Raw genomic sequence first — 23,703 nt, forward strand, 5'->3', positions numbered from 1 at the left:
AAATATTTTATGATTACATACAGTTTAGCTCGAAGAGTTTGTAATCTCAACACTGATCACAAAGTACGTTAATATATATTTTTGTATTCGTTCACTTTGGTTGAACTTAGTTCTGATTACGCTGCGAGAAAAAGGTCAGCAGATGCAGTGTTTTGTCAGATTTGTCAAATCTTTTTATAGAGCATTATTCATTTCTCCAATCGTATGGAAAACGCTTGTTTCTAAACGGATGTTTGTTAAATACGCTTCCTTTTAGTTTTCCGGTTTCATAGATACGTCGCCTACAAGCAATTCTCTACTATTTTCAACAAAAGTAAGTAGAATACAAATGGTTTTTCAACATTAGTAGATGTTTTTTTAGAGGCGAAACATGTTTGTTCGTAATGGAAACCAAATCCTGTATTATACTTAGCTTAGGAGTACGGTAAAAAAAATAACAACAAAACTATACCAGCTTTTATCAGCAGATCAATAATCAATAACGTTATCCAAATATGCTTCATCTGTTATTAAGTGTTGACATACAGATATTCTTTAAAGTATATCTCAATCCACGTTTTCGTGAAACTAAAGAATGGATTAGAATACGAAATTTTGCAGTTAGGCTTAACACATTGTTTGTCAGTGCTCCTGTAATGCGAGCTAAATCTAACTACAAAGGGCACGCAAATGGATTTGAGAAGGAAGTCTAAACAAGCTCAGTTTTCGGTCTAGACTTTTGAGTAGAGGGGGGGAGGTGCAGAATTCAGTCTCTTCTCCATTCCTGTATGGTTTTTGTTAATGTTCATAATATTTCGCTTCTGTTAATGTTATATTTATACGAGGGGCGGGGTTTGCATTATTTCTCCCGACAGCTTTCACAGCGCCATCTATGGCACACCGTTAACGTGTCAACATTATTAAGATTTCAGTTACGCTGTGTGACAAGGTTTGTATCGCTGTTTCAAGTTCGGTTTATGATCTTTCGTATCAAAATTTGGTTAACTGAACAAACTGAAACAGTTACCCTTGTAGTGGAAGTTGGTTAAGTAAACGAACTGAATCGGTTACACTTGTAGCGTAAGCTGGTTAACTGAACGAACTGAATCGGTTACCCTTGCGCCAGAAGCTGTTTCGTTCTAAAAGGGTAACTTTTTAAACAGAATATGATGCTATAACCATTGCAGAAGATGTTACACTGTACAGTGATAACTGTAACCATATAGAAGAAGCTGTTACACTGTACAGTGATAACTGTAACCATATAGAAGAAGCTGTTACACTGTACAGTGATAACTGTAACCATATAGAAGAAGCTGTTACATTCCATAACTGATAACTGTAACCATATAGAAGAAGCTGTTACATTCTATAACTGATAACTGTAACCATATAGAAGAAGCTGTTACATTCCATAACTGATAACTGTAACCATATAGAAGAAGCTGTTACACTGTATAACTGATAACTGTAACCATATAGAAGAAGCTGTTACACTGTACAGTGATAACTGTAACCATATAGAAGAAGCTGTTACATTCCATAACTGATAACTGTAACCATATAGAAGAAGCTGTTACATTCTATAACTGATAACTGTAACCATATAGAAGAAGCTGTTACATTATATAACTGATAACTATAACCACATAGAAGAAGCTGTTAGATTCCATAACTGATAACTGTAACCATATAGAAGAAGCTGTTACATTCCATAACTGATAACTGTAACCATATAGAAGAAGCTGTTACATTCCATAACTGATAACTGTAACCATATAGAAGAAGCTGTTACATTCCATTACTAATAACTGTAACCATATAGAAGAAGCTGTTACATTCCATTACTGATCACTGTAACCATACAGAAGAAGCTGTTACATTCCATTACTAATAACTGTAACCATATAGAAGAAGCTGTTACATTTCATAACTAATAACTGTAACCATATAGAAGAAGCTGTTACATTCCATTACTAATAACTGTAACCATATAGAAGAAGCTTTTACATTCCATAACTGATCACTGTAACCATATAGAAGAAGCTGTTACATTCCATTACTAATAACTGTAACCATATAGAAGAAGCTTTTACATTCCATAACTGATAACTGTAACCATATAGAAGAAGCTTTTACATTCCATAACTGATAACCATATAGAAGAAGCTGTTACATTCCATTACTAATAACTGTAACCATATAGAAGAAGCTTTTACATTCCATAACTGATCACTGTAACCATATAGAAGAAGCTGTTACATTCCATTACTGATAACTGTAACCATATAGAAGAAGCTGTTACATTCCATAACTGATAACTGTAACCATATAGAAGAAGCTGTTATATTCTATAACTGATCACTGTAACCACATAGAAGAAGCGGTTACATTCCATAACTGATAACTGTAACCATATAGAAGAAGCTGTTACATTCCATAACTGATAACTGTAACCATATAGAAGAAGCTGTTACATTCTATAACTGATAACTGTAACCATATAGAAGAAGCTGTTACATTCCATAACTGATAACTGTAACCATATAGAAGAAGCTGTTACATTCCATAACTGATAACTGTAACCATATAGAAGAAGCTGTTACATTCTATAACTGATAACTGTAATACTTTTGAAAGGTACGAAAATAATATATTATCTCACGTATTCATGACTACTTCAACCCTTGTGCAAGTAGTCAAACCTTCTAATACGAATAAAAGAAGTCCACAATCTGAAACAGTTTGTATGGTTGTTTCATTAGTTTGAAGCCCACTGCTTATTGGAGCCAAAAAAACTTTCTCCAATTTTTCAGAATAAGAAGCTGTAACGTTATAACTATTACAAGGAAAGGAAGTCTTATAAAAGTTGAGACACCTTGACTGAGTAATGAAAAACTTTGTTATTAATGTACGACGTTTGTACAAGATTTTGTCGTCACCAGGTACAAGTGTTTTACAGATATGAGTATATATGTAGCTTAGAACAAAGAGAGCACGTGACAGGATGTTACTTCAGTGTCATATAAGTATCTTGGTACCCCGGGGTGTTGATTTAATGTGGGCTTCAATTAAGAAAGATTCTTTTATTTCACCTTTATCGATGTTTGTTTAAAAAGTAATTTTGTGTGGATGTGTTTTTCTTAATTGCAATAGTGGTAAGCATTGAATGGTTTTACGTTATGAGAATTATAACATGTTTCTCCGATGTAAAGTTCTGGACAGTTATTACGAGTTTTATTTCTTAAGTGGGTTCCTCGTTGTCAAACTGTTATGTTATCTCACTATTCGCAGTTAATTTTATACGAATGAGGATATGATGTTTTGTCATTTGGTCTAAAGTGCACACAACTAACCATTCAATCTGTACTCGTTAATGAACATTTAATACAACCAACAATGTATTTATCGTAAACTAGGCACTCTAGTACCCATTAAAACAGAGGGTGAGTACACCTTGTTAAGTTGATTTTGAAACCTCACCCGTCAGTACTTTTTATTTCACTAGGTCCTGTTACTCTCTACCTGACGACATGCGTGTTGACAATAACCCTGCAGCGTAGTTTTTAGTGTAAAAGGCTCTGGCCTAAGGTTGCCATATCCAATCTTACACCCCTCCCTGCTACTTACCGTAATCCACATAGTGTAAGAGGGCGTCTGATCCCCAGCGCCCATTTCAACTATCTTGTTACGCTGTGTCAGGTCACTTTCTCTGTATGTTCCTACATGAATATCCATTTCATTCTCTGTTTTCTTAAGGTAGGTAGTGGAAGCAACCTTATATGCACGTAACTTGTACCGTTTTTCCAGGTGAAGAACATTTTTTAATTATGTTTGATACTGCTGCCTTTGGCAGGTAGTCGCCTGTTTGTGGAATTCATGTGTTACACAGACGTAACACGTACCGCGGCTGTTTTGTTACTTGTTGTAGTTATCTTTCTGAAAGGTCTTGGTTCCCCAAGTTGATCTATATTTCTTAGTTTTCCAATGCCATTAAGTATAAGGAGTATCTCAGTCTTGGAAATTCTAACTCCTTGATCTGAACACTTGTTTGTGATCTGAGTGTATGAATAGTTTGTATCGGAAGGGCTGTTATATAACACTTCGAAGAACGATCAATATCCGGTGGCACCACATTACCTGTGCCTTGCCAAGCAGTTTCAAAATATAGCTCTGATACACTCCGTTCCACCGAATTTTTTTGTTTCCGCTGTGGTTATCAAGTGATTTGCTTATTTAGATATTGAAAACTGTTTAGATATAGCGCATTAAGCCCTGAGTTTTCAACAAGTTCATTGGTTTCTATTGGACTGAAAAGTTTTGTAACCTTTTTTTTTTTAATAAGGCAGAAATAGGAATCTAAAAAAAAACGTTATAGTTGCAGTCGTTACAAATAAGGATAGAAAGGTTTAAGACATTAGCTGAGAATAACATTTAAAGTAACTGTTCTACACATTTTTAATTACACTAGTCCATCACGGACAACGTTCTTTTTTCTTCTAAAAAGTTTTATTTTAGTCAAAATAGTTCGTTTGTTTTGAATTTCGCGCAAGACTACACGAGGGTTATCTGCGTTAATCCTCCCTAATTGTAAGACTAGAGGGAAGGCAGCTAGTCAGTTATCACCACCCAACGCCAACTTTTGGACTACTCTTTTTCCAACTAATAGTGGGATTGACTGAAACATTATAACGTTCTCAAGGCTGAAAGGACGAGCATGCTACGAATCAAGTGCCTCTAACCGTCTGGCCATGCCGGCCTTGATCAAGATAGGAACAAAGAATGTACGTAACGAACCTAGGACTCTTCGATTTCAAAACTATTTCATTTTTAATTCAGTAAATGATGTTAAAAGGCTTAATGTTAAAGAAACTTGGTGTAAACAATATTAGAAGCAACTGGTAACTGTCACCATATAGGGGAATAATGAAAGGTACCTGTAACAGCCCTCGATATGTGTAAAACTCTAGAAGTTGTAATATGTAAATTGACCATGCTTCACTTAGATAAAGAGAATGAATGGTGTTCATACGTAAAGATATTCCTTTAAACTTTTACACAGTTACTGTAAAAACAATGTTTTTCATCAGGGTGTGCCTAATAAAGTCGTTTCGAAAATTTGAGATTTTAATTCTATCAAACCAGTTTTAGTTAAAAAAAAAAAGAAGAAGCGGGAGATATAAATATTCTAAGATAGTAATAAAATAATAAATAAATACACTAACAAATAAAGAAATATATGAATAGAAAAAATAAAAATTATACACTAATAAAATGAGCAATACTCAAACAAACACATAGTAGCAGGTGAGTATAGTAACAAATAGAGCAGGAAATAAAGAGATCTGTAAATAAATAACCAGACAAAGAAGTATATAGATACACTGATAGAGAAAGAGGTGAGATAAACAGATATATGAAACTCAACCGAGTAGGTCGATAAACAAACAAAGAAATATATAAACAGATTTATAAACAGAGACAAATTCTTAAATAGGTAGACTGATGGACAACTAACAGACGAATAGGTATTTCACCGTTTTTTTAATCAGTCGCACCACTGTACGATAATGTGTTGTCTGTCTGTCAGTCAGTAGACGCTAAAATAGCGTCATATAAGGGGACGGTTAACGTTGGTTTGTAATATTGTGATGTCGATAAAATGTGCACATGCCATGATCACGAGAAGAATTATGCACTCTGTAGGCTATAACATAGCAGAACATTTCAACTTCTAAAACAATAAGTTAAAATTATTTATTACTCTTCAGTTTAGTTTGATTTACACTTCAAAAATAACACTTTTGGGAAGTTTGTACAAGTATATCATTAAGTACGGTAGTGCTTGATCTTAACAGTAGGGATTGGCAAGGATTTCAAATAATTCACGCGCTGAGAACCGACCTTTTTATTGAATTCTTAAGTGAAACAACTCTCTATACGTTATACGCATGCGTACTAATAATATACTAAAAATGTCGCTAACGTTTCCAGTATAACAGCTAAAATATTTCTAAAACGAAAGTCGTTTTAAGTTCTATCGAACTACAGCATTCATTTTCTTTTGGATACTTCATAAAGGAATTTCACGAATATTTTGTTTGTTTTGAATTTCGCGCAAAGCTACACTAGGGCTATCTGCGCTAGCCGTCTCTAATTTAGCAGCTTAGGACAAGAGGGAAGGCAGCTAGTCATCACCACCCACCGCCAACTCTTGGGCTATTCTTTAACCAACAAATACTGGGATTGACCGTCACATTATTACGCCCCACACATGCTGTTAATATAATGTAGTACTTTTTGCTTTGGTTTTTTTTTTTAATATCAGTTGTTATAGTCTTACAGGATTACTGTTGCTCTTGCTTCTAAATATAGCTGTTCTTATTTCTTTCTAACATTTGCTGCTGTAGTCTTACAATGCCTTTTACTTTTGTCTTGTAGTGCTTGTTGTATACCTTGTGTTGTGGTATAAGATTTTACAGTCTTATAGTGTATCTGTTGCCATAATCTTGTGGTATACCTGTTGTTGTGGTGTTATAGTACCTGTTTCTGTGTTTGTGCAGCACCTGTTGCTACCGCCTTGTAGTACCTGTTATTGTAATCCGGTAGTGCATGTTAATAATGTTATAATACCAGTAGTATCAGTTGTTACAATCTTGTAGAATACCTGTTGCTATGGTATATCTGTTACTAAGGTACTGTAGCACCTGTTGCTATGGTTTTGTGGTAAACCTTTTAATATGATCTTGGTGTAACTGTTCTTATGATCTTGCTGCAGTTGTGGTCTTGCATTTCTTTTCATATGCTCCCGCAGTGCTTATTAATGTGATCTTGTAGTACCTGGTGTTGTGGTATCAGTTGTTAAACACTTGTAATACACCTGTTTGTGTGATATTTTATTAAACATGTTTCCAAGGCATCACATATACCACAAAAACTCACATTTCAACAAGACTGACATTAGAATCACAGAATTCTCTCCCTCTCACGCGATCCTCTTTCCTTTTATTTAAAGGTTGTTCGAACATTCTAGAACTTTTCACAATTATCAATCTATTTAAATATTTAAACGTTTTTCTTGTATACATTTTATCACTGTTTTCATCTCTTATTTTGTTTTCTCCGTTTGCAGTAAGTATTTCAGCCACTAAATGAAGTGATTGCCACTCTTACATCTTAGACCCTAACAACAAGAACGGCCTCAACATTTGTGAGCATATAAGCCTTAGAAAATGTTGCAGTAGATGCTTCAAGCTTGATTAAGTTCCGTTTCTTTTGGTCTCTCCCTTTATGTTTGTATCGATCCCTTAAGCAAGCAGTCCAGAGCTCTTTATATCGGCGTTCTCTCAGGAGAATTACAGTTGTTAGTCTATAAGTTTGTGGGTGTTCCGTTCCTGTATAGGGCCTAATACATCACTAAAGCAACTGTACCTACAGCGTATCGTTGCAATAGTATCAGTATTATTAGCAGCAATAGAACTAAGCCTACTTACAAAGTTTCGACAAACGTCCAAATGGACTTTCGTGGGATTGTTATTTAGTGACATTGATTTTAGATAAAGCAGTGCAGCCAATAAGGAGAGAATATTCTAATATAATAATCAAGTGATCAATAATTTTCAGAAATTAAATAAGTTGTTTTTATCTGGTAGAAATAATAATAATATTTTCTGTTGACCAACTAACAACGAAAGTGACAAATACAATAGAAAAAAATAGTGTTATGTGGAATGACTTCGGTTTCTCTTACCTTTGTTCCCGCCGAGAGAAAAATTCCTTTATTACAAACTTACTTTCCATATTGCATGGCCAAGTGTGTTAAGGCGTGCGACTCGTAATCTGAGGGTCGCGGGTTCGCATCCCCGTCGCGCCAAACATGGTCGCACTTTCAACCGTGGGGGCGTTATAATGTGATGGACAATCCCACTATTCGTTGGTAAAAGAGTAGCCCAAGAGTTGGCGGTGGGTGGTGATGACTAGCTGCCTTCCCTCTAGTCTTACACTACTAAATTAGGGACGGCTAGCACAGATAGCCCTCGAGTAGCTTTGTGCGAAATTCACAAAGAAACGCATATTGCTGTAGAAGGGGGAGGGTCAGTGTGTTGTTAGAAAACGTACAAAGATAAGCTAAAAAAAGCCATCTTTACTCGCAGCCATAGATTGCAGGAATGTATCAAATGTTTCTAATCTTCGAGTACCAGTTTATCTTAGAAAATTGCATTAATATTTTTGTTATATGTAACGAAGTAAGAACTTGTACATATATCACCACGGAGCCAACTAGTATAGCTGTACTACTGTTACTCTGTTGAGGTCTTATTTTATCACACATGGTGTGTGTGTGTGTATTTTCTTATAGCAAAGCCACATCAGGATATCTGCTGAGTCTATTGGCGGGAATCGAACCCCTGATTTTCGCGTTGTAAATCCGTAGACATCACACATGGTCTTATCGGTTGTGTGAAATTTCAAAACATAGTTATTTCGTATACTTATTAATTAACACTTTTCTTTCTATTTCTTTCTATATTTCTATTTCTATAAATATTTCTATAAATATATTTCTATATTCTATATTTCTTTCAATTGGCGTTCTTTAAGATTATATTTTTAAATGCTTAATTTTGCATTATTTTATCGACTCAAAAAATTCTTATTTTTAGAAAGTTTTTAGACGATTTTCTTTTTCCGCTAGGGTATTATTTTAGAATGGTGAATTTGTATAACTCTTTGTTTTATAATCATAAATACATTCAATGCTTGGCAAAAGGTGAAAAATATGTGTTGAAAAACTTTGCTGTTGTTCATTATTTTTATTTAATTATATATTTTTTATGAGTCAAAGAATCTACTTGATATCTCTTGTCAGGTTCAACAGAATGTTTTTTGCTTGATTTTTCTACTGTAAAATACTACTCAGAGATGGCGCTAGCTACTCATTCTACTGTGTTTTCCCATGTACGTTCCCGTGTTACAAAGTGAACGGAAGACAGTCACAATACAAAATTTATTTCTGCTTTACTCACGCTATGGTTTCTTAAATTTTTAAACATTAAAAATAAATGAAAGTAAGTTTACACCTTTCAGAGATATAGGTTATTTGATACGGGGCTACGATTTTAATAAATGAACGCTTTATAAAATGACACCTTATATTTATTGGTTGATAGCTGATGATGGAAGCACGTGCGAAAAACCTCATCTTGTCAGATTTTAGAAAATAAGTGTTCAGAGTAATGATTAGTCTGTTTTAAATTACTCATTTTTCGTGTCGAACTAAGCTAGTTAATGGGTAAACAGTTTATTTTTCTAAAGATATGACCAGTATCATAATCTTAAAAAAGCAACAGAACTACTTGTTTACCAATAAAGTTAAATATTATCGTGTTATTGATAGTTTGAAAGTTGCAACAGAAAGAAACATAAAAGGTACGTGCCTCAGAAAGCTCGCACTACTGAGTACACACAACCCGCATACTGTTAGGATACAATGGTAGAAAAACAGACAAGAAATGCAGGTGTAGAAACCACAATAAAGTAACGTGTTGAAACTAAGACATAAATTTATGACGATGAAAAATGAAAGTAGAAAATCGTTTTTGGAGAGGACTCGACTTCTAGCACCAACGGAATATACTAGAAACAGTTTATAGGCAACCTCAGCAACGAACTGGTATCTTGATAAATAGCGGAAAGGTGAGCCATCGATCTAGTATTACAGGAGTGAAGACCGAGTGCGTAGATATGATTGGCTGACCTGTGATACCCAACCTGTTTGATGCAGCATACGCGAAAGACTTGGCTTTCAAGTGACAGTTTTCAGGCGTGAAATTGTCAGTGAGGTCTTAAAGAAACGAGAAAGGTATTTTTTATCTGCAGCGTTGGTGTTTTAAATAATACTATTAAATGTTATACACGTTCTTGTATAGCTCAAAACACACCGTTAAAGGTCGAAAATACAAGGAAAAAACTGTTTTTAGCAATTTTCTATAAAGACTCAAAACTTGTTTTAAACTTAGTCAAAAAACATGTCGCTGCATTTTCTTCGCAATGGTATCGCACTTTAGTAGCTGAGGTTATACACGGTAGTAGTATTTAGTAGAATTTTCGTTTAGAAATTACGACACTGTGGTTAATATAAACCACGAATATTTCAATCAACACGTCCATAGGTGTCAGATTCAGAGAAGTACTGGGGGGTACGTGTTTCCCCTTTGAAAGAGGAATACAGACTTTTCGTTGAAAGTCTCTATTTCTACTTTTAATCAACTTGCCACAGTTAACGTAACAAATAAGGTGTCCCCATCTAATTCAGGTACGCTCCGACCGCTTATGAACACGTATAACTTTCTACACAAAAGCTTGAACTATGTTGCGAGATAAAAGCAACACAAGATGATAGAAGTCAACAAAATTAGGCTTAATTAAAAAGAGAAATTGATCAATTTTACGTAAGCCATCACGTGATACGTCCACTTGTTGAGCAGGTTAGAGAGTATAGTGTAAACCATATCGATAAAATAATCGTTCTTTGCGTTTTAGATATATCGAAAAGATGAGACAAGTTTGTGTACAGGAAGGTGAAACACATCGCCTACCCTACCTTTGGTTTCTATGACTACCATATAAACTTGCGTGCGCACTTAAACCGCAGAATAAGGGAGCTCGTATAGTGGTTGGATATCTAACTTCTTGAGTGTGAAGTGTATCGGTAGGGGGCGTTCTAAGGTGAGGTATGTCTTCAGCAGATGCTTCAGGAATGAGGTACTAGAGATCGTCTGTGTAAAGAGTACGTGCAATCTTGTATCTCTGTGTGTACTTGTTAAAGTCTTTTATAACTAGTGTGTGTTGTCTCGAAAGTAGAAGTATTGAATTCGATACGAGAATATTTTAATACTACATTATCGAACTTAGGTCAAAACATCCAAAACGTTTTGTGTATGTTTTTACCTTCCAGCCAATCAACCAATCGTTAATATAACACTAACTTCTTAACTACCTGTAGTCTTCACCTCCTGTTACAACCTTTCTCTGTTGGCCCTACAAAACATCCGTCGAACACTGTTCTTCCATCGCTGTGTCAGGAGCAAACTGCCCAATATAGACAAGTTCTCCAAGTGTCCGCCACGGCGTTTTCCACACTGTCTTTCAAAGTCCTGCTGGACAAAGTCCGTTCACTGTCCTCTGTTGCCCTCGAATATGACCACTTGATAGAAAGATTTCTGCCGCAGGGTCTGCGGTGCCCCTCGACACCGCCTGCGGAGGCCCTGGACATAAGCAGGTGAGTCTGTGGAAAACTGTGTAGGTAAATTACAGAATTAAATATTTTGCTGTGACCAAAGATGGGCGGGTAAGAATATACGTGTTTGAAAAACTGTATGAAATGGTTCGAGCCCATTGAAGTCGCGTGGAACACTATTAAGACACTGTCGTATTTACCAGCATGTAAATGTAAGTGTTGTATAGAAAATTGTAAGGAAAAAGACACTTTCTTATGTGGTTGCTAGCATGTAAATGTATGAGTTGTGTAGAAAACTGCAAGGAAAAAGACATCTTTTATATAGGTATATAAGGAGATAAGTGTAAAAACACATCTTTATGTAAGGAAATGTTATATGTATACACACACACACATACACGAATATGTTTGTATATAAAATAGTGAAAAAAGATGTCCTTGTATATTAAAGCAGTTAAAGCTGTTTATGTAGAAAACTGTAACAAAAGCATTTACTTATGAATACAAGCAGACAAGTATGATTTGTAGAAGTGTGTTGGATCTATTTACGTGCACACTATGGTTAAAACAAACAAATTGATCCTCATGTTACGCATATTGCATCAGTAGGTTCTGTTTGTTTCCTTTCAAAATATTTTATCATTTACAGAAAATTCTCTACTACACTACAACATACCCAGCTCTCTGCTACACTACCACCTACACCATTCCCCAGCTCTCTGCTAGACTACCACCTACACCGTTCCCCAGCTCTCTGCTACACTACCACCTACACCATTTCCCAGCTCTCTGCTAGCCTACCACCTACACCGTTCTCCAGCTCTCTGCTAGACTACCACCTACACCGTTTCCCAGCTCTCTGCTAGCCTACCACCTACACCGTTCTCCAGTTCTCTGCTGCACTACCGCCTACGCCGTTTCCCGATAGCTCTCTGCTAGCCTACCACCTACACTGTCTCTCGAGTCTCTGCTGGACTACCGCCTGCGCTGTTCTTCGATATCTGCTGCTACTGCCGCCTGCACTGGTTCTCCAGTTTCTGCTAGACTGCCGCCTGCACTGTTCTCGATTTCTCTGCTGCGCTACGCCTGCACTATTTCCCGAGTTTCTGCTGGATCTGCCACCTGCGCCGTTTCCGTTTCTGCTAGTTTACCACCTGCGCACTGTTCTCCAGTTTCTCTAGATCTACTGCCACCTACACTGTTCTCCAGCTCTCTGCTACACTATTACCTACACCGTTCTCCAGCTCTCTGCTACACTATCTTTTTCACCATTTCCCACCTCTCTGCTACACTACCACCTACTCCATTTTCCAGCTCTCTGCTAGACTACCACCTACACCATTCCCCACCTCTCTGCTACACTACCACCTACCCCATTTTCCAGCTCTCTGCTAGACTACCACCTACACCGTTCTCCAGCTCTCTGCTACACTACCATCTCCACCATTCCCCAGCTCTCTGCTACACTACCACCTGCACCATTCCTCAGCCATTAGGGATTTCATCATCATGCTAGGTGTAGTGTCTATAGATACACAGTCGTGTTGTTAGTCAGGTAAAGGTGGACTATCCAGTCTTCAGTATGATTTGTTACATTTCATATGTTTTGGTAATGTAGATTTGTGTGGTTAACTTTGGATGAGCTATCTAGATGGCTTGTGGCTTCCAGTGTGGTTGTTTCTTTCGTAATGTTAATAGTAGACGTTACAATGGCCATCCAGTCCTTTGAGATCACTGTGTGATATTACGTTAATGCCGGTGAAGTGAACTCCTTAGAGTCTGATAACTTGGTCTCTTGAAAGACCATGGTTGCTGCGAGAAATAAAAACCTCTTTGGATGTTTCTAACATTGCAGTAACCTATCATGGTGAAAGAGTGATGAAAGCTGATGCACCTTATATGCATGCGATGTTTAATAGCTCAATATTTAGTAGTTGTTTTCCCTGTCCATCTCCTGGAAAGTCGAGGTTTCCTATAGAATAAATGATTTATAATGCTCCTTTGTTTAATGTATTAATGTTTGAAGTCAATAAATTAAACAGACGTTGTTCAGAACTCCTGTTCTCAGCCTTGTTCACTCAAACAAGCCTGACAAGCGATGAGAGGGAATCAATAATTCATTAAAAGTGGCTTGAGATGTTGTACACTGAAAGATAGGGTAGAAAAATTCGTATAATTACAGAGACCTACACTAATGTCTTGTTTATAATTGGTAACGTGGCATCTCCATCTTGTTTCCATCCTCTTGTGACAAAGTGTACTCTCCACCTGATGATCTGCCAAGGTACCCAGTATGTGTGTGTCACTGTCTGGTTCAGCTTGCAGGTTTAACTTGTGCTGGGCATGGATCACATATCCAGAAATGGCACACGACTTAGCCCCAGATGATTGACACTGGATTGGTCCGGCATGACCACGTAGTTAGAGCGCTCTACTCGTAAGCTGAGGGTCGAGGGTTCGAATCTGTCACACCAAACATGCTCACACTTTCAACCGTGGTGTCGTTATTATGGGACGGTAAATCCCACTATTCGTTGACGATGGGTGATGATTAACTGTCTTCCCTCTAGTCTTGCACTGCTAAACTTGGGACGGCTAGTCCTTGTGTAGCTTTGCGCGAAATTCAAAAACAAAATTAGCACTAAATCTTACCAATAGCTTAGTCCTTATCGTCAGCTGTTGCCTGATCATATAATAAAACTAAACTATCTTTAATGATAATTCTGCACTTGTACTTACAATTAAACTTACTGTATCTGTAATTGTAAACATTAAGCCATAATCAGCAGCCTATAAAGGAACACGATAATATCGTAAGAATGAAGATAAAACGCTGTGTCTTTACTTTGAGCGAAACGTGATAGCTTGTACTACACCCACATGGTTGGTAACTCTGCAGTGTACTTGGAAAAAGCGTATGAAACGTTTAATATAAAATGTTTTCTCAGCAAGTGATAACGGTGTAATTAAATACACATTTAATCATGTGGTAAATTAGTACTTATTAAAGGTTTGGCACTGGAAAGAAGCTGGTAAAGTAGTATGGTGCCATTCCCAATTTTAAACCATCGTTCACGGGTGGGCAGAGGACTAACAGCAATTGCTCTATTTACTGTTTAGTTTTATATACTAGTAGTGAAGATGTGGAATCATTGATGGCTAACATGTTTTTGTCATCTATCAAATTTACTTTAGTTTTCACACTGTTTAGTGAGGGTTCTTTCCTTTGTCCTTTTTGACATGTGCGCTGAAATGTACTTTCCATGGGGTCTTCCTCATCCTGCATGGAAGGAAACATGATATTTACACTTTCTAGTTTGGTCAAGACACTGGGACTTAAATATTTCATTTTATTAAAACAGCGAGAAAAATTTGATGGTTTCTCTAAATGCATCCTGACGTAGAAAAATATTTAAAAAATCAAATTTAAGCTCGTAGCGTTTTACAAATAAAGTCCATAATTACCCTGTCCAGCAAGATTTCAAATTGTTTTTCAGAAAAGTTTTCCACGTATGCATTGATTCTTGTCCAGTTATTCTGAAGTCTGGAAAAGAACAATTTGCGTCTGCTCTAATTTCGTTCCATTTACTCCGCTGGTTGACGTGATTGGTCCAGTTAGAATAGGCAGATGGATGATGTCATCAACTGTACTTGTGTATGATAACGTTAGTTGTTCTTCAGCTCGAGTTCCAATTTGTGGGCTGTGTAATCTGTTTGAAAACAACCAACGTCATCTGTTGTCATCACTATTGTATCCACGTAACATATGATGTTGAAATTCATATTTGTACTATCTGCTCCAAAACTTTTCATATTTATCAAATCTACTGAGCAAACATATGAGGATAATTTGTTCTTTTTTATTATTAAGACATACATATTATATTTTATGCACCAGTTCATTACCCTGCCAATTTAGATGACGTTCCTTCTCTGATGTTCTGTTAGTTTTAATAGGTCAGTAAATGGCTCCGTAGTGAGCTATTTTTAACAGCTTTTCTCTTTTGATAAATTCTCATTTTTTGAAACATTTCTTTACATATCCTGGTAAGTCTCTTTGTATAGCTTGTGCTACATGATGATAGGTAAGTATCAAAGTTCATGTGCCATTTTTCTGGTTCCATATCACATTGGTGATTTCAACCAGATACTGTGTTATTCGGTCAAGGAATGTTATTAACACATTTAACGCCAAACATTATGGATACTGACGCGCAAGTCTTTCACCGAGTCATATTAAGATCCAGTTACTGACAGAATACACCAGCAAAAACTTCTATCTTTACCAAGTTCCAGTTATTAACAGAATGCATCAGGAGGCTTCGATCCTTTTATTAGGAGTTGCTGAAGAATGGTATACCACTGCCCCTGATTATGAAGGACCTTCCAATGGTTTATAAGATATGGGTGATGACATGATTGAAAGACTGGCTGAAGCTGGTTCAACTAGAATAATGAGATAGGGAGAAAAGTGTTCTTAAATAGATAAACGAATTATCTCAATCGTAAGACCAACAAGATTGAAAATTTTGTAGGAAAAAGAAAGAGAATGGACTTGCTTCTAATAACGTTAAGTTATCGAAGTAAATATGCAATTAAACCAGAATAAATTATGGATCAGCACGCACACACACATACTCGTAGATCTGCACATGCTCTTTTTGTGGCGAAATCATTTCTGGAAACTGAAAACCTAAATTCCACAAACATAGACACGACATTTCTACTTCTCCGGGACACTGATTCCGTTATTCCTGGCAAACCAAGCGAAACAAACGATTCACGATTAGCGTGACCTTATGAAGTCCAGTTCGCCCTAGACGACTTACAAGCCATTTAAAAATGCCTCACGGAAACCGGCCTTTAGCTGACATATGTTATTATTTTCAGGAAACGTCACGTTTCTCATTTCATATGTTCAAATCTCTCTGGGCTGAGGATGTTCCAAACACGCCTCACCCGGTCTTTTTATGTTGTCGCATCAAATGTACTTACCAAATTGTATGAAACTTGATACAGTCTTTCTAAATAACGATTACTGTCAGTTTGAAATATAATAAACTTTGGTTCGTTTATCTTTAACCACCACGGGTATGAAAACTCGGTTTCTAGCATTGTAAATCCGCAGATACGTCGCTATACCGCTGGTGCAAAATAAATTGACTGATCTATAGACGTAACCTATCTATCTCTCTATTATGAACTAAACGTGTTAGCTTGTACTTTATTTTGAATCTTGCGTACAGATACGCGGAGATTTGTTAGCTGGTTACCTGCGTTGGCCGTCCCTAATTTATCAGTAATAGACTAGAGGGAAGGCCTATAAATATTAAACTATTAGTAAAACCAGCAGTATAAGAACCCATGTTATTAGAACGCGTGTAATATTGGTCTTTGGACCATTTATTTGGAGAGAAAACATTCTTAAAACATTTGCTAAAGTACAAGCTTTGTGATTGAGAAGTTGATGTCGAAAAAGTCAGCTTATGTTCCAAGTGTTTATCATTCAGAGATTACATTATGTTAAACGTCTAATCATACATAGTAAAGTTCCAGTCATCTTTATGTGTGTAATGAAATTATGGCATGAAGATAAATTACTTTTTTATTACATTAAATGCTTTCCGAAATGTGTGCATTTCCTTCTTCCAGTCGCGGGTTCGAATCCCTGTCACATCAAACATGATCGTCCTTTCAGCCGTGGAGGTGTTATAATGTACGGTCAATCCCACTATTAGTTGGTAAAAGAGTAGCCCAAGAGTTGGCGGTGGGTGGTGATAACTAGCTGCCTTCCCTCTAGTCTTACACTTAGGGGGACGGCAGCGCAGATAACCCTCGTGTAGCTTTGCGCGAAATTCAAAAACCAAACCATCCTTCTCCCACGATATTAACAATTTTAAAGAGGGCTGAAGTAACTTTGATAGACCCTTATTTTTTTAAGTTCCTAATTAGTAATTACTCCAAGATGCCTCGGCCCTGGTGGTTAAGATGCTCGATTCGCACTTTGAATGTCGCGGGCTCGAATCCCCATCATCAAAAAGTTCGTCCTCTCAACCGTGGTTACGTTATAACGTTGCGCTCGCTCCCACTATCCGTTGTTAAAAGAGTAGACAAGAATTGGCAGTAGGTAGTTGAAAAGTAGCTCTAAATTGTCACTGCTAAATTAGGAACGGTCAACGCAGGTAACTTACTAACCATCGTGTATCTTTGCGCGATATTCCAAATAAAGTAAACCTAACGAAGACGTTCGTATATGTTGGTCGTTATTGTAGAAACTGAAGAAGCTATAATTTTTATCTTACATTTGCCCCACCACCACACGTCCCCTAGTGACAGCAGACTTACAACGCTAGAAACCGCTAGACCACAGATAGTCCATTGTGTAGCTTTGCGCTTAACTCCAAATACATACATAAAATGTTTTTTTTTATCGTAGTAAAAGTAATAGTAGGAACCATTTTCTTTGAAAGTAGTGCGAAGTATACAGTATTATCAAAATTAATACGCTACTATTAATAGTGTTGTCACAGCTTTCTTAATAGACTGGCCTCATTCTGTACAGTTTATTTATCAGACTTTCTGAAACTACAAAATGAATTCAAAGTAAGGCCTAGTTCAAAGTGCCATGAGAAAACTTTAACCTTGATGTAAATGTAAGAAGCAGAGCACATTTTTAGGTAATGTTTATCGCAAATGTTTACACTCTACTAAGTTCAATGAAATAACGTATGTGGTCAACGTTTTCAGTTTTATGTTCATATTTTATTTCTAACTTATTTTTGCGTGTATGTTATAAACTCTTAAGTGTGATATGCTGCAATTTAAGATAAGAATTCATTTACATATTTTTACCCAAATACGTTCTTTATAAGTAATGTTAGGAGCTGGAGTTGTAGGTATGTGTGATTGATAGTCATATTAAATACTGCAGTTTAGGAACATAAATGTTGATTTTAACATTACTGTTTTCCAGTAGTTCAAATGTTAATCTTCAAGGCGTGTGTGGTTTAAATTCATGGATCATTCCCAGCGACAGACACCGTGTAGGTTATACATCTCTGTGCCTAAACGAAACAAAACTCGCTCCATTAAATTAATAAATAGAGAATAAGAAGTTCGAACTTTTTTAAAAATTCGCTACTTTGTTTTTCGTTTCGTTGTTAAACAGAAAGCTCAACATATGGGCTATCTGTGCTGTGCCAGCTACCGGTATCGAAGCCCAATGTTTAGTGTAATAAACTTTCAGACTTGTCGCTGAACTATAGGAAGATAAATTATCTTCTGAATATGACGCTGATTATTATTTTTTAATAATTGCTTCAGAATTGACTATTTTGGACCATAAAAAGTTTTGCTATTGGCCAGTGTAAAGATGACTCTTACAACTGCTAAGCTAATCCGTGCAAGCAATTTGAAATAGAATCTCTAAGTGGGTGGAGTTTGGTGCAAGGTTTCATGTATAATATGAATTTGCGGGGCACTCGGTTCCTCAGTGATAAGGCTTAGGGGTTATAACGCAAAAATTCTGGATTAGATCTCGGTGGCAGGCACAGCCCAATACAGCGCAGCTTGCCCACTATGCAGTATAGCGCTTAAACGAAGACTGGCAGACAGGTGTTTTACCCGAGTGTCTTTGTTACGATCGTTTTCACGCCCTTATGTTGAAAGCAACAAAAACTGTTTATGGAAAATTTAGCTTATGAAAAAGAAGAAAATCCAGGAAAAACCTGATTTTTCATATCTGATTGTGTTTGGAATAAGGCTTAAGAACTCTAATAAAAAACATTGTAACTTATTTCGTGTTTATTTAAAGTTTGTGCATTTCACCAACGTCTTCGTTTCTAACACTTTAAAAGTGTTTCGAAATTGTTGACGTATAAATTGAAAGCGAGCGCCGTGTAGCGGTGTTATGACTATTTAAGTCGCTCTTTACTGTAAGTCTAATTATCACTAATACAAACACTGTATTTACGAACATTAGCTGCGTCGAGAAAATTTTCATTGATATAGCCACTGTTTTAACGGACAAGAGCTATGTCTAGGTGCTGTATTCACAGACGGCATCTGCGTCGAGAGATTTTTCGCTAATACAGATGGCACTTGTTTATTTATTTATAGAAAGAAACTTCCTGGAGAAATAACCTCCAAGAATGCAGACAACAGGTGTGTCCAGAAAATTTCCGCTACTACAGGTGTTGTTTTTATAGATAGAAACTGTCTCTAGAGAATACAGGAACTGCGTATACGAACCAAAGTTATCAGTGATCATGTTTACTTAAACAAGCCCTAGATTAGTTGACAGAAACTACCCGTAGAAGCGACTTCTACTAATAATAGATATTACATTTATTGACAGAAACTGTCTCGGATTCCAACACCAGTGACGCTTTAGACTCCATGCTGGGACTTGAAAGATGATCAGAGAGATCTCTAACCCTCTCGAGCAGTTTCTGTTCGTAAATAAAGCTCCTGTATCTTTTCGATTCTTAACTCGGTATTTCAGTTTCCACGGATACTAGGTCTTCTAATGAGCAGAGGTTACATGAAACGTAAGACCTGCTTCTCAGGAAAAAGATATATTCTACAAACTACTATCTACCAACAACATACGAGAAACACCCTTTTTGGGCTTCACATTCTCCTTTTGTTAAATTTGAGAAGTTCGTGGAATGTTCAAGTTTGTCGCTTCTTTGCAACAATTTTATGGCAATAAATCACGAGAAAGAGAAATCGATATTCAGAATGTGGTTTTACTGAGAAGTAGATAGTTTGGTTTGTTTGAATTTCTCGCAAAGCTTCACGAGAGCTATCTGCGCTAGCCGTCCATAATTTTGCAGTGTAAGACTAGAAGGAAGGCAGCTAGTCATTACCACCCACCGCCAATTCTTGGGCTATTTTTTTTTCAACGAATAATAGTGGGATTGACCGTAACATTATAACGCCCTCACGGTTGAAAGGACGAGCATGTTTGGTGTGACGGGGATTCGAACCCGCGACCCTCAGATAGTGTTTTATAATTGAAGAAAAGGGGGATATTTTAGAGTACTATATAATCGTAATACTCATGATCGAAATATTGTGTTCACACGTCTGTAATGGTTAGTCTGGAAATATTGCATTACTATGTTCTTTACAAAAACTCACAACAGCAGGTTCTTGATTATTTACTTACAAAATCTCAAGTCTGTTTTAATAACAGTAAAGTTATTGTTTTCTCTGTTCAATTTTTCTTCTTATTTTTCGTGTTTTGCAGTTTAATGAAGGGTATAACTTCATGTATTAATTCTATTTTCGCTATTTATAATCCTGACAGCTGACTACCTTAGTGGTTTTTTTTCTTGTTATGAACTAGGAGTGCCATTTTTGAAAAGTGGGGGCGGGGTACATGTTCCTTCTGCTGTGTGTTTTAGGCATCTGTTTTTGTTTGTGTTGAACACAAAGGTGCACAATGTTCATGTGTACCGTGTTTACTACGGGTATTGAAAGCCGATTATTAACCTTTTAAGTCTTCAGGTTTACTACTAAAACACTAGGAGACCGTCTTATAGCACTTGTAGCGCTTTTTATCTTTTAATATATTATCCGAAGTTTTGAATGAAGGCCGTAAGTAGTCCTGAACTAGCGGCTCCATTTGTCGTACGATACAAAGCGCCGCGTGTTTTATGAAAGACTCAACTTGATAAAAAGCGTGCGACACGTAGAAGTCTCAGTTGCGACTCTGGAATGTCTGAATTTGTCAATTTTCTGTAAAATAAATTTCACCTAAGTATTAATCTTCCGACTTCTCTCTGTCTTGTGAATTTGTGTTCCAAAGGAACCGGTTATACCACGAAACTTAGCAGCTGTTAAAAGGCTTTTAAATCGCGTTTCCAATGTCATTAAATTTATGTTCGTCTGACAAGTAGGGTATTACGCTAACTGGGAAGGTGTGGGATTTTATTATCTTAGAGATGGCGAACGTTGACATTAAAAAAGCTTAAAAACATCTTATATAACGAGAGTATTGTAGCTTGGAAAGTGCATGTTTGTTTGAAAGAAGGCCTCAGCATAGAAAACGAAGTGTCGTCCCATTTTCATTTAAAAGGCTGTTGAAGTCCATTAAAGTTTCCATTCTCAGACCTACTTTGTTTATACGATCGTCGAAGTTTCTGAACAAATATATTTATGAAAGATATTACCACACGCACACTTTGCTTCTAACAGAATACTTAGCTCCTGATGAAACAAAGTTGACTCCATAAAAACACAGCGAAACGTATTCTGAATAAAAACAAATGTAGATTTTCTTTCGTTATGTTGTTAGTTGCAGATAAACCTTTATCACGAAGAGAATTATCTCCCATTAGCTTGTTTATTGAACTCCGCAAAAAGTCAAGAATTATCTTGCTAGTCATCTCTAATTTTTAAGTGACAGACCATAGGGAAGACAACTACTGAACACTACCCGCCGTCAACTCTTGGGCAACTTTTTTACAAACGAATAGTAGTATTGATCGTTACACCGTAACGCTTCCACGGCTGAAACGATGCGCATGCACGGTGACGGGACTCGAACACTGGATTAATAGATTGTGAAAATAGTGCTTTAACTACCAGACTATGCCAGGCCCCACTCGCATCAGACTTTTTTAATCTTTTAGATTTTTAGCTAGTTTAGCGTAGTATAGGAATGTTACCAAATACACATTTTTGTAACAGAATCAATTTTCTACAAATGTTTCATGTAATAGTTATAAGATTTTAAAAAGTTTATCCTTAGCACTTTCAGAGAATTTTAAAATGCACTAGGTGTTGCTGAATAAATAATATTGAGTTATAATTCACTTGTTTCTACATCTACAATATTTATCTCCTTCCCTCCCAATTATATCTGCAGTTGATTGGTCAACTTGTGGGTTCAGTTGTTTCTTTATCATCTATCCCCTGCCGGTACAGCGGTGGGTATACGGATTTACAACGCTAAAATTAGGGGTTCGATTCACCTCGGTGGATTCAGCAAAGAGACCGATGTGGATTTGTTGAAAGAAAACACACACGCTTTACGTCTGTTAATGACCCATTCTGTCTTTTATCCAGTCGTTTTATAAGCTGATGGATTAAATTGTCAAACTGTTTTATCACCCTTCCTAAACTTTCGACAACTCTGTTCTTCTTCTGGTTAGTTTAATTGCTATGTTTTATCATCATTCCTAGAAGTTTGACAAGTCTGACCTACTGGTGGGTTTAATTACCACATTTCATCACCCCTCCTGAACTTTTAACAAGTCTGTTTTTTTTCTGATGAGTTTAATTGTCATATGTTATCACCATTCCTAAACTTTTGACAAGTTTATTCTTCTTCTGGTAATTTTAATTGCCATATGTTATCACCCGTTCTCAACATTTGACACATCTGCTCTTCTGGTGAGTTTAATTGCCATATTTTATCACCACTCCTAAACATTTGACACATCTCTTCTTCTGGTAAGTTTAATTGCCACATTTTATCACCCGTTCTCAACTTTTGCAAATCTGTCCTCCTGGTGAGTTTAATTGCCATATGTTATCACCACTCCTAAACTTTTGACACATCTGTTCTTCTTGTAAGTTTAATTGCCATATTTTATCACCCGTTCTCAACGTTTGACACATCTGCTTTTCTGGTGAGTTTAATTGCCATAAGTTATCACCACTCCTAAACGTTTGGCAAGTCTGTTCTTCTTCTGGAGAGTTTAATTGCCATAAGTTATCACCACTCCTAAACGTTTGGCAAGTCTGTTCTTCTTCTGGAGAGTTTGATTGCCATATGTCATCACCACTCCTAAACGTTTGACAAGTCTCTTCTTCTTCTGGTGAGTTTGATTGCCACATGTTATCACCACTTTTAAACTTTTGACACATCTGTTCTTCTTGTAAGTTTAATTGCCACATTTTATCACCCGTTCTCAACTTTTGCAAATCTGTCCTCCTGGTGAGTTTAATTGCCATATGTTATCACCACTTCTAAACTTTTGACACATCTGTTCTTCTTGTAAGTTTAATTGCCATATTTTATCACCCATTCTCAACGTTTGACACATCTGCTTTTCTGGTGAGTTTAATTGCCATAAGTTATCACCACTCTTAAACGTTTGGCAAGTCTGTTCTTCTTCTGGAGAGTTTGATTGCCATATGTCATCACCACTCTTAAACGTTTGACAAGTCTCTTCTTCTTCTGGTGAGTTTGATTGCCACATGTTATCACCACTTTTAAACTTTTGACACATCTGTTCTTCTGGTGAGTTTAATTGCCATATGTTATCACGACTCCTAAACGTTTGACAAGTCTCTTCTTCTTCTGATGAGTTTGATTGCCATATGTCATCACCACTCCTAAACTTTTAACAGGTGTGTTCTTCTTCTGGTAAGTTTAATTGCCATATGTTATCACCACTCCTAAACGTTTGACAAGTCTGTTCTTCTTCTGGTGAGTTTAATTGTCATATTTTATCACCACTCCTAAACTT

At 36.6% G+C, this 23,703-nt stretch overlaps 1 protein-coding gene across 4 annotated transcripts in view; it reads left to right on the forward strand.

Annotated features, from left to right (window-relative positions):
• Positions 1-23,703, forward strand: part of LOC143237030 (BAI1-associated protein 3-like) — a 201,416-nt gene that overhangs the window by 41,641 nt on the left and 136,072 nt on the right. For 2 of the 4 annotated variants that reach the window (XM_076475863.1, XM_076475864.1), the window contains exon 1: positions 10,741-11,260. The exons of the other annotated variants lie outside the window; for them this stretch is intronic. The gene's annotated coding sequence lies outside the window, so the exon portion shown is untranslated. Of the gene's footprint in view, positions 1-10,740; positions 11,261-23,703 lie in introns of those variants that run through there. 4 annotated transcript variants of the gene reach the window in all.

Source organism: Tachypleus tridentatus, chromosome 13, assembly GCF_004210375.1.
Source record: "Tachypleus tridentatus isolate NWPU-2018 chromosome 13, ASM421037v1, whole genome shotgun sequence".
In the NCBI taxonomy this organism is placed as follows: domain Eukaryota; kingdom Metazoa; phylum Arthropoda; class Merostomata; order Xiphosura; family Limulidae; genus Tachypleus; species Tachypleus tridentatus.